Below are 9272 nucleotides of genomic sequence, written 5' to 3'. Positions count from 1 at the left end.
AACTCAAAATGAGATTTTTTGAGAATGACTGGACTCTAACTCATAACTTTTCTCCTTAGCCTATTCTCACTCAGAATATTTATTTATTTTTATTCTCTTCCACTTGCCACGACATTTAGTATTTCAAAAACTGCTCCAATTTTTATTTCTGTCACCTCCCGTACATCCCTTATTTGTTTGCAACGTTTCCTCTTCTCATCACAAGAACCACATTTACAGCAGTATACAAAACATGAAGCCATTCTAAAGAATTATGCAGAAAGTCCTGGCCTCTTGTGAGTGGCACCGACATTGTTGATTTAAAACGACAAGAGTGTTATGTTTAGTATATATGAGCCAAACATGTTTCAAATGTGTATAATGGTGATGCTCGTGTCAACAAACATATGACTCTTTCACTTCTGAAACTGTAACTTATATATTATGCAGTTGTTAGTGAGAAGGATAGAACGTCAAAATGCTCTATTTCAAGTTAAAGCTTGGACTTGCGGCAGGATAAATACCTCCATTTGATACATGCTTGCTTTCTTGTTTTGATCTTCAAGTTTTAACTTGGAAATTTTGCATTCTACAGGAACTATTAATGGGAATCATTTATAATCAGAAAGAAGTCAGTTTCTCGAAATATTCAGGTGGAAATCCTGCTTCATCTTCAAGTTTAAACTATCGTTCTTCCCACTGGGTAGCTGGAAAATTATCTATGCTCTGCATAGCCCCTACTCTCTACTGGTATTTCTGCTAACTCTTTATGTTCTGAAATCATAATTGAACTTGTAAGTTTAGTTCCTTGCAAGGACTATCCTCTATCTTCCACTTTTGCTACCGTCTGAAAATTTTAAAATACTTAACCATTTACCGTTGCTTGTGTTGCAATGCAGTATTTGAGTGATTCCAAATACTGCCATTTCCAACCCCAGCCAGGGGGCTTAGAAAAACTATTAAATTAAAAAATCAGGAACAGTTGTTGATGTGAAGTTTATCAGAATTATCAGTTGAGTTCTTTGAGAGCAAAGGTTGTGATGAGGCATATTTATTGAATGATGAAAAACACAGTTGTGTCTAGTCACATCTGTGCAGGTGTGTTTCTCAGCTAGTTGATGCACCTTATTCTTAGGAATGAGGCTGAGGCTGGAACCTTAAAACTCAGAGTTGTTTGCTTGCGAATTGCTGTAATGGTTTGCATGCAGATTGGCTGTGTTTGGTATGGGGGAAGTGTGAACACATTCATTGTAATGTATTAAATTAAATTATATTACAGTGTTTGTTTTGTAACAGACGACTGTAATGTAAGATTGCAATACAATCACATTACAACTAAGGGATGTAATGTGATTGCAGTCCAAAACTAATGCAATCACATTACATTGCACTTTGTAATGTTCTTAAAGACAATTTTACCCTTCAACTTTATTACCTTATTAAAAATATTTTATAATGTTATAATTAAAATAAAATATATTAAAATAAAATATATAATATAAGAATAAAAAATTAAAATAAAGTAAAATATAAAAAATTAACATTTATATAATATAAGTAAAATAAATTAAAATAAAATATATAATATAAAAAATATATTAAAAAATAAAAATAAAATATATTCTCGGTAAAGTATTTGTAAACCACACACTGGAATGTTATCTTTTCTGTATTTTAATCATTATTTTACTTGTATACCAAATACTGTAATGTTATTTTCTCTGCAATCACATTACATTGTAATGTATAAAACGTCACTTTTATGTTTCTAATTTTTCTCATCCTTTTTCCACTCAATAAAGCGCATATTTACAATATACATAAAAAAATTATTCTCCTGAAATTTTTCAAATATGCTGGCTATATATCGGACTTGGCTAGAGGGCTATTCAGACCGATTTTATTGAGACTAACGCTTATATTATAGTGTTGGACCTCAGCCCATGAAGTCTATTCGTCTAGCAGGAATGTGCATCTGTGAAGTATGTACTTTCCAGATCAGAATTGAGGACAAATCTTCAATTTTGATGAGAAAAAGTTGTTCCAATGGATTCACTTCATTCTGAAACCTATACGGAACCAACATCAGTGATATTCAATTGCAAGAATAAAAAGGTCGTTATCCTTCTGAACACTATCTCAATACAAAAATTAAGTTGCAGCAAAGGGAAGCCTATATATTAATCTTAGTATATTCGGGAGGACTCCCACCAGGGTGCAAAATGGAGATTGACAAAGAGTTATTGTTAAGGTACAATGGAAGAGAAGACAAATGTCAAGCATTAAGAAGTCCGAATTAAAAGACTCGGAGGACAAGCAGAAAAATTACAGAAATTTTCTATATCTGGCGCATGAGAAGGATGTGAATCTGGAGTTTACTGCTGATTTTCTAAGTGATAACTGCCTGGGAAATGACAACAATAGCCAAACAGAGAGCCATATGAAGCTGCCACTATTGTCCTTAGTCAACAAGAAAAAGTTACTGAATTCTTCTCATCTAATTATTTTTCTAATATGTATGGCACCCAAGAAGGACTTTTCTTGTTTATTCATACACACAGTCCTGCACAAACAATTGCAGTCGCGGACGTGTTATTATTATCAAATTTTGAAAAAGAAAAAAAAAAAGACCTTGGCTTCATATATATAGGATTATGAGATGCATCAAGGACATTCAACCACCTAGGTGACAGCAGAAGCAGTGATACTAATCTAAAACCAGTTAAAACTTATTAATGTCTCTTCACTTTGAAGAAACAAACGTCATCAGAGCATGGCAAGTAAAACATCCCAGGAATATGTTTTTTAATTTAGCTTCTGATACATGGTATTTCGCCCGACACATGACTTTGCTTCCAATATGAAGCCTTTTAGCTGTATTTATCATATAAATTTCAGGAAACAATGCTACGTTCCTGTAGGCCCAAGATGAAAGTGATCAGACCATCTAAAATATGAAGGATGAATAAAAAGATTATATCCTTGAACACACCGCAGCAACCTGTTCACATTCAAGTCCTGGAAAACCTGGACATGGAAAGTTAAATGTGGCAGTATTGGTTGCATGGTACTCCAATTTGCATTTTATTTCTTCTACTAATTTGTCTAGGCCCTGGATAAAACAGTGAGAATTCCTGGTTGAATTCTTCTCAGCAGAAATGAATATAATCAGAATGTACATTCTCATTCTAGTGTACACAGGATTCCATTTTGAAGCATCTGAAGATATTTCTCACGAAATTAAGGATATGCGTATACGCATTGCTTATGCCATTAGAAGTTGTTTTTTTCTTTAGGAAAGCAAAATATCAACTCATCATGAAAAATACAGAAAATGAAAGCTAGTAATTGATGAAAAGAAGTGTCGGACATTTGTCTGGGAAGAAAGAACAAATTCTCAACACGACACATTTTATACTTACAAATCAAAGCTGAGCGGCAAAGTGCATACTCGTCATCTGAGGACGGCCTTATCCTTATGCCACAAAACTATGTATTCCTTGCCAGCTAAAACATCTCAAAAAAAAAATCTGATTCTTGTGGTTTTCTGAGCCTTCAATCATGGGACCTTTCAGGTCTGATGGTAGCTGTTGCCAAAACAAGACAAGCAATGGTCGGCCTCAAGCAAGCAATAGAATAGGCGTCAGAACATGCACGCCTCCAAAAATATCTATAAACACTACCCTGGCCAACCTGTATTCCACATCCTGTTGCATACTCCGTGTTGAATACATATAGCTCTTAAGTTGTATTATTTGTTGCACTAGATCAAACTAGTTTCCATTAGACAAATTGCAATTGATTTGTATATACATGTGACAGACGTCTCGTACAAGTTAGAATCCATTACATTAACAATACTTCTTATGGCTTTAACAAATATGACAGCATCAGATATGCATACCCAATACTCAGTATTGTCTCAGAGGTATTCATTTGCCATTTGTGCACTTAAACTTTAGGACAATCAACTGCCTTAAAAGAGGCCTTGTTTTTTTTAGAGTTAAAGCTTACATTGACTTTAATATGTTGACTTCTTTTGTATTTTTGTATGGTTATTAAGAGAGATATACCAATGTTTATAATGTGTCTTAATGCATGCCTCATTTAATACACTTGTCCTCTATGTAAACAAGTGTTATCAAGTAGTTTTTATAACTGTTGTGTGTTTACTGATGAATCAACGAACTATGTTTTTTACATTAACTTCCCTCTCTCCTTGTCTTTGTTTTCTTTCCTTAGAACAATGCGTGTTATTCTATTGCTATCGTCATCTTTTTTCAATTTTTGACATGATATCAGAGTGTATAATCGATCTTTGAGCCACTTAAAACCTTATTTCTTACTTACCAAAAGTTAACTCTTCACCAAGATGGCAGCTTGAATTATTACTCAGCAACCCGCACTTATTTTTTATGGTTCTAACTACCTTGTTTGGGCATTCGGGATGAAAGCATTTCTGAAAAGTGTTAACTTTTGGAATGCTGTCAAGAATGAAATTGAAATGCTAGCATTGAGAGAGAATGCTTCACAGGCACAAGTGAAGCAACATGAGGAGGATATAGCAAAGAAATATAGTCTTATCCTTCATACACTCAGTTGTTACACAGTCAGTTTTTAGCAAGATTATGGGGTGTGAGACAATAAAACAAGCTTAGAGCAAACTTAAAGAAGAGTTTATAGGGTCTTCTAGAAGCAAACAAATGTGTTTTCAAAACCTTAGAAAGCAATATGAACTTTTGAGGATGAAAGAAAGTTAAACTGTGCATGAATATGTTGATGCAGTAATGAAGCTACTAAATCATATCGACTTATAGGAAAAACTCTATAACAAATACCAAAGTCGTGGAAAAGGTTTTTATCAGCCTCTAGAGACGTTCGATGCCATAATTGCCTCTCTGGAAGAAGAAAAAGGCATTTCAAAGCTCTCAACTATTGATTTAGTGAGTGCTTAAGAAGTTGATGAATAGAGGAAAGCAGCTAAGAAAAATGAAAGAGTTAATATTGCCTTTACTGTTCGAATAAAGGAGAAAGTACATGCAGATACTTCAACAAAAAAGAATGTAAGTAAAGCGAATGACAAGGAGAAAGGAAGCTCACAGGGAAAAAAAGGTTCAAAATAGAAACACCAAATTTCTAATATGCCCTCATTGCAAGAAAAGGAGTCACACTAAGTTATATTGTTGATACAGGTCTAGTTTAAGGTGCAATGCATGCAAGCAGTTAGGCCATGTGGAGAAGGTTTATAAAAATAAACCTGATGCAAAAAAAAGATGTTTATAATGTTATTAAAAATGTTGAAGTTTCTGAGGAACAGTTGGTCATGGCTATTAGATGCAATTCAACAGATGATGTACAATAGCTTCTTGATAATGGCAGCTCTAATCATGTGACACCCAATCCCTCATTGCTTACAAATCTAGACACTCATTACAGATCAAGAGTCAAAATTGGGAATGGTATTTACTTGAATGCCATGGGAAGAGGTACAATTCAAATTAATACATCTTCAAGCCAGAGGTATGTTCATGGTGTGCTTTTAATACCTAATATAATTCAAAATCTGCTAAGTGTAGGTCAGGTAATGGAAAATAGTTATGTGCTTATATTCAAAAATGATGCATGCATTGTATATGATCCATCTAGTGAATTGTTGATGAATGTGCCAATGAAAAAAAGATGTTTTCATATCAACTTAATTAAAGTATGTATGCAAGCAAGTAGTGGTAACACTGATGCATCATCTCTTTAGCACAAAAGGCTAGGTCATTATAGCTATAACCATATGAATCTATTGTATTCTTAGAACCTAGTAGAGAGGTTACCAAAAACTAGCCAACTAGGATCAGTTTGTGATATGTGTAAGTTTGGCAAACAGAGTAGAAATCCATCTCCCTCTATCAATTTTCTAAGAGTAAAGAACAAACTTGATTTGGTTCACTCTAATGTAGTAGGACCTATGACTAAAGAATCCTTGAATGGTAACAAGTATTTTATAATCTTTGTTGATGGCTATAGCAAATTCACCTAGATTTACTTTCTTAAATCCAAGTTAGAAGCCTTTAAGATGTTTGTAAATTCAAGGCCAAAGCTGAAAAATAATCTAGTTTAAAGTTTAAGTGCTTGAGGGGAAAAAATGGTGGGGAATATACTTCATTAAAGTTTGAAATTTTTCTTGAAGCTGAAAGCATTCATCATCAAATTACAGTTCCCTACTCATCGAGGTTAGTGAAAGGAAGAACAAATCAATACTGGACATGGAAAAATGCCTTCTGTTTAAGAAAGGCCTTCCAAAAAAGTTTTAGACAAAAACATGTAATACAGCTGTTTATCTGCTAAACAGGTTACCAATAAAGGCCTTGACAGGTATGACTTCTTATGAAGCTTGGTATAGCATTATACCCTCAGTTAATCATCTCGAGGTATTTGGGAGTCTTTGTTATCATCAAGTTCCTAAGAATTACATAGACAAACTTGATTATAGATCAAAAACAGAAGTTTTCATTAGTTACAGTGAACAATCAAAAGGATATAGAATTTACCTTGTGAGGTCAAAGAAAGTGATAGTGTCCAGAAATGTTGTCTTTGATGAAGATTCTAGTGAATTAGAAAATATGGAATCTCTATTGAGAATTGAATTGCATGAATTTAATAAAATTAAAGCAGATGCTGCAGATCAGATTATAGGTGCTGATGATGATGATAAGCACTTTGCAATAATAGGTACTCAAAGTCTTGATGACATTTATCACAGAAGCTTGATGGTTATAATTGAACCTGATACATATCAAGCTACAATAGAATCTGAAGAGTAAAAAGCTACAACCAAAGAAGAAATTAATGTGATTAATAAAAATAATACTTGGCTTGTTAACAGACCAGAGAACCTACATGTAATTGGAGTTAAATGGATTTTTATGAAGAAATTTAACTCTGATGGTACCTTGAACAAATGCTAGGCAAGACTTTTTGCAAAAAGGTTCTCACAGCTACCAAGTGTTGATTTTCAACATACCTTTGCTCTAGTGGCTCGTTATGAAACCATTCAACTGCTGTTAGCTTTTTTTAATTGCATTTGGTTGGAAAGTGTACCATTTTGATGTGAAATTAGCTTTTTTGAATAGCACAGTACATGAGGAAATATATGTTGAGCAACGAGAAAGATTCAAGTTGAATCAAAACCTTATAAAGTCTACAAGTTGCATAAGGCCTTGTATAGCCTGAAACAAGCCCTCTACACTTGGAACAACAAGATTGATTCATACTTAATGAATCTAGGATTTGAGAAGAGTTCCAATGAAACTACTATATATATATTTAAGCAAAAAGTTCAAACTCAAGTACGTATCTCATTATATGTTGTTGACCTATTGATCATTAGTTGTGATACTGAAGTAATCAAAAACTTCAAATCTAATATGGAAAAGAACTTCAGTATGTCAGACCTAGGCTTGATGAATTATTTTCTTGTGATGCAAACATGTCAAACAAGTAAATATATTTTTGTGTCTCAAGGAAATTACATCAAAGATATCTTGAATAAGTTTCACATGAGAAACTACAATTTTGTGTCGACTCCACTTGTTGTGAATCAAAAGCTAACTACAAGTGATGGTTGCAAGCTCAAAGATGCCACTAGTTATAGAAGTTTCATTGAAAGCTTACTATACATATGTTCTGCTTGACCTGAGTTAATGTACTTTGTGAGTTTACTGTCTAAATTTATGAGAGAACCCTCTAATATTCACTTTGCAACTGCCAAACGTATTTTTAGATATTTAAAGGGCAATATCCATCATGGTTTATATTTTGAAAGAATGTAGGAGATTAGCTTAGTTGGATATTTAGATAATGACTAGGCAAGGAGTGTTTAAGATTCCAAAAATACTTCTAGGTACACTTTCTCTCTAGGTAATGGAGTATTCTCCTAGAATTCACATAAGTAGTATGTTGTTGCTCAATAATCTGTTGAGGGAAAGTATATAGCAACTAATGCTAAAACAAATCAAGCTGTATGGCTGAGAAAAGTCTTAAATGACTTAACCTTAATGCAAAAGACTCCAACAAGTATCTCTGTTGATAGTAAGTCTGCAATTGCCATAACTAAAAATCTTGTGTTCCATGGCAAGACTAAACGCATAGAGGTAAAGTTTCATACTATTAGGGAAGCTAAAAGAAATGGTGAGATTATTCTTGATCATTGCCCTTCTATTAATTTATTGGCAGACATTATGACGTTTACTCTACCTATGTCCAAGTTTGAAGTTTGGAGAAGGAAGCTGTGTTGATGCAGGCTTTAGATAGGACTGTTAGAGTTAAAGCTGTTGCCATATGCCCTTGAGCCAATTGGATTAGTGAAGAAATATATACTGTCATTTAATACATACTTAATCATATAACCATATATGATAAAAGTTTTCTTTTATGTTAGTGCAATAATAAGGAGTTATTAAGTACTAATTAGATGAAGCCCATGGAACATAAAGGTTTTGCAAGAGAATTGTAAAGTTGTTGTAATTATGACATTATTATGCATGAAACCCATGTTCTTAAAATTATTCCTGCTCATTGTATTGTCAAGACAGAGTATTGAGAATGTTAAAAAACTGGTAAATGTTAAGCCTCCTTACTTAGGAAGTAAACAATCGATCTCATAGATTGAAGTATATGAGATTCTTGATGATAACATGTAAGTGCTTGTTAAAGAATAAGTTCACTGAAAATGACTATGAGAACTCCATTTGATATTTTACTCAAGTGTCGATGAAATATGTTTTTATGTTATAGTCATGCAACTAATCCTCAGACTTGAGACATCAGGTCATCTTTTATAGGGAATGACATATTTTGATTTCACCTTTACAGGTCTAGAGGTGACTAGATGCCTAAATATGGTGTTTTTATGTATGTCATGAAGCATACGAAGGTGAATGAGTGATTAAAAGAGGATTCATCATCCTAAATGATATGAGGACATGTATCTCACTTATTTCAATTCTAGATTAACTTGTATAAAGTTTTTGGCCAAAGCATGATAAAGTTGAGGAAAGTTAGTTTTCAAAATTCATAAAGTTAGTCATGAATTGTGAGAACTAAAATGGAATATCATAAGTAGACATTGAACCATGCTTTATGACATATCTAGATATTTGATGAAAGGATCGTCTTCCATTGAGAGACTTATTAGTGAAGGGCTTTGTCAAATTCTTTAATTGATTCTTTAACATTTGGATGGTCATGATATATTGCTAAATACAACTTATGATATATAAATATAAATCAATTATTAAATT

The sequence above is a fragment of the Theobroma umbraticum genome, unplaced genomic scaffold, assembly GCF_002168275.2.
Source record: "Theobroma umbraticum cultivar Fairchild unplaced genomic scaffold, ASM216827v3 scaffold_12.1, whole genome shotgun sequence".
In the NCBI taxonomy this organism is placed as follows: Eukaryota; Viridiplantae; Streptophyta; class Magnoliopsida; order Malvales; family Malvaceae; genus Theobroma; species Theobroma umbraticum.
The sequence above is the reverse complement of the archived record's forward strand: the minus strand, read 5'-3'. Positions refer to the sequence as shown.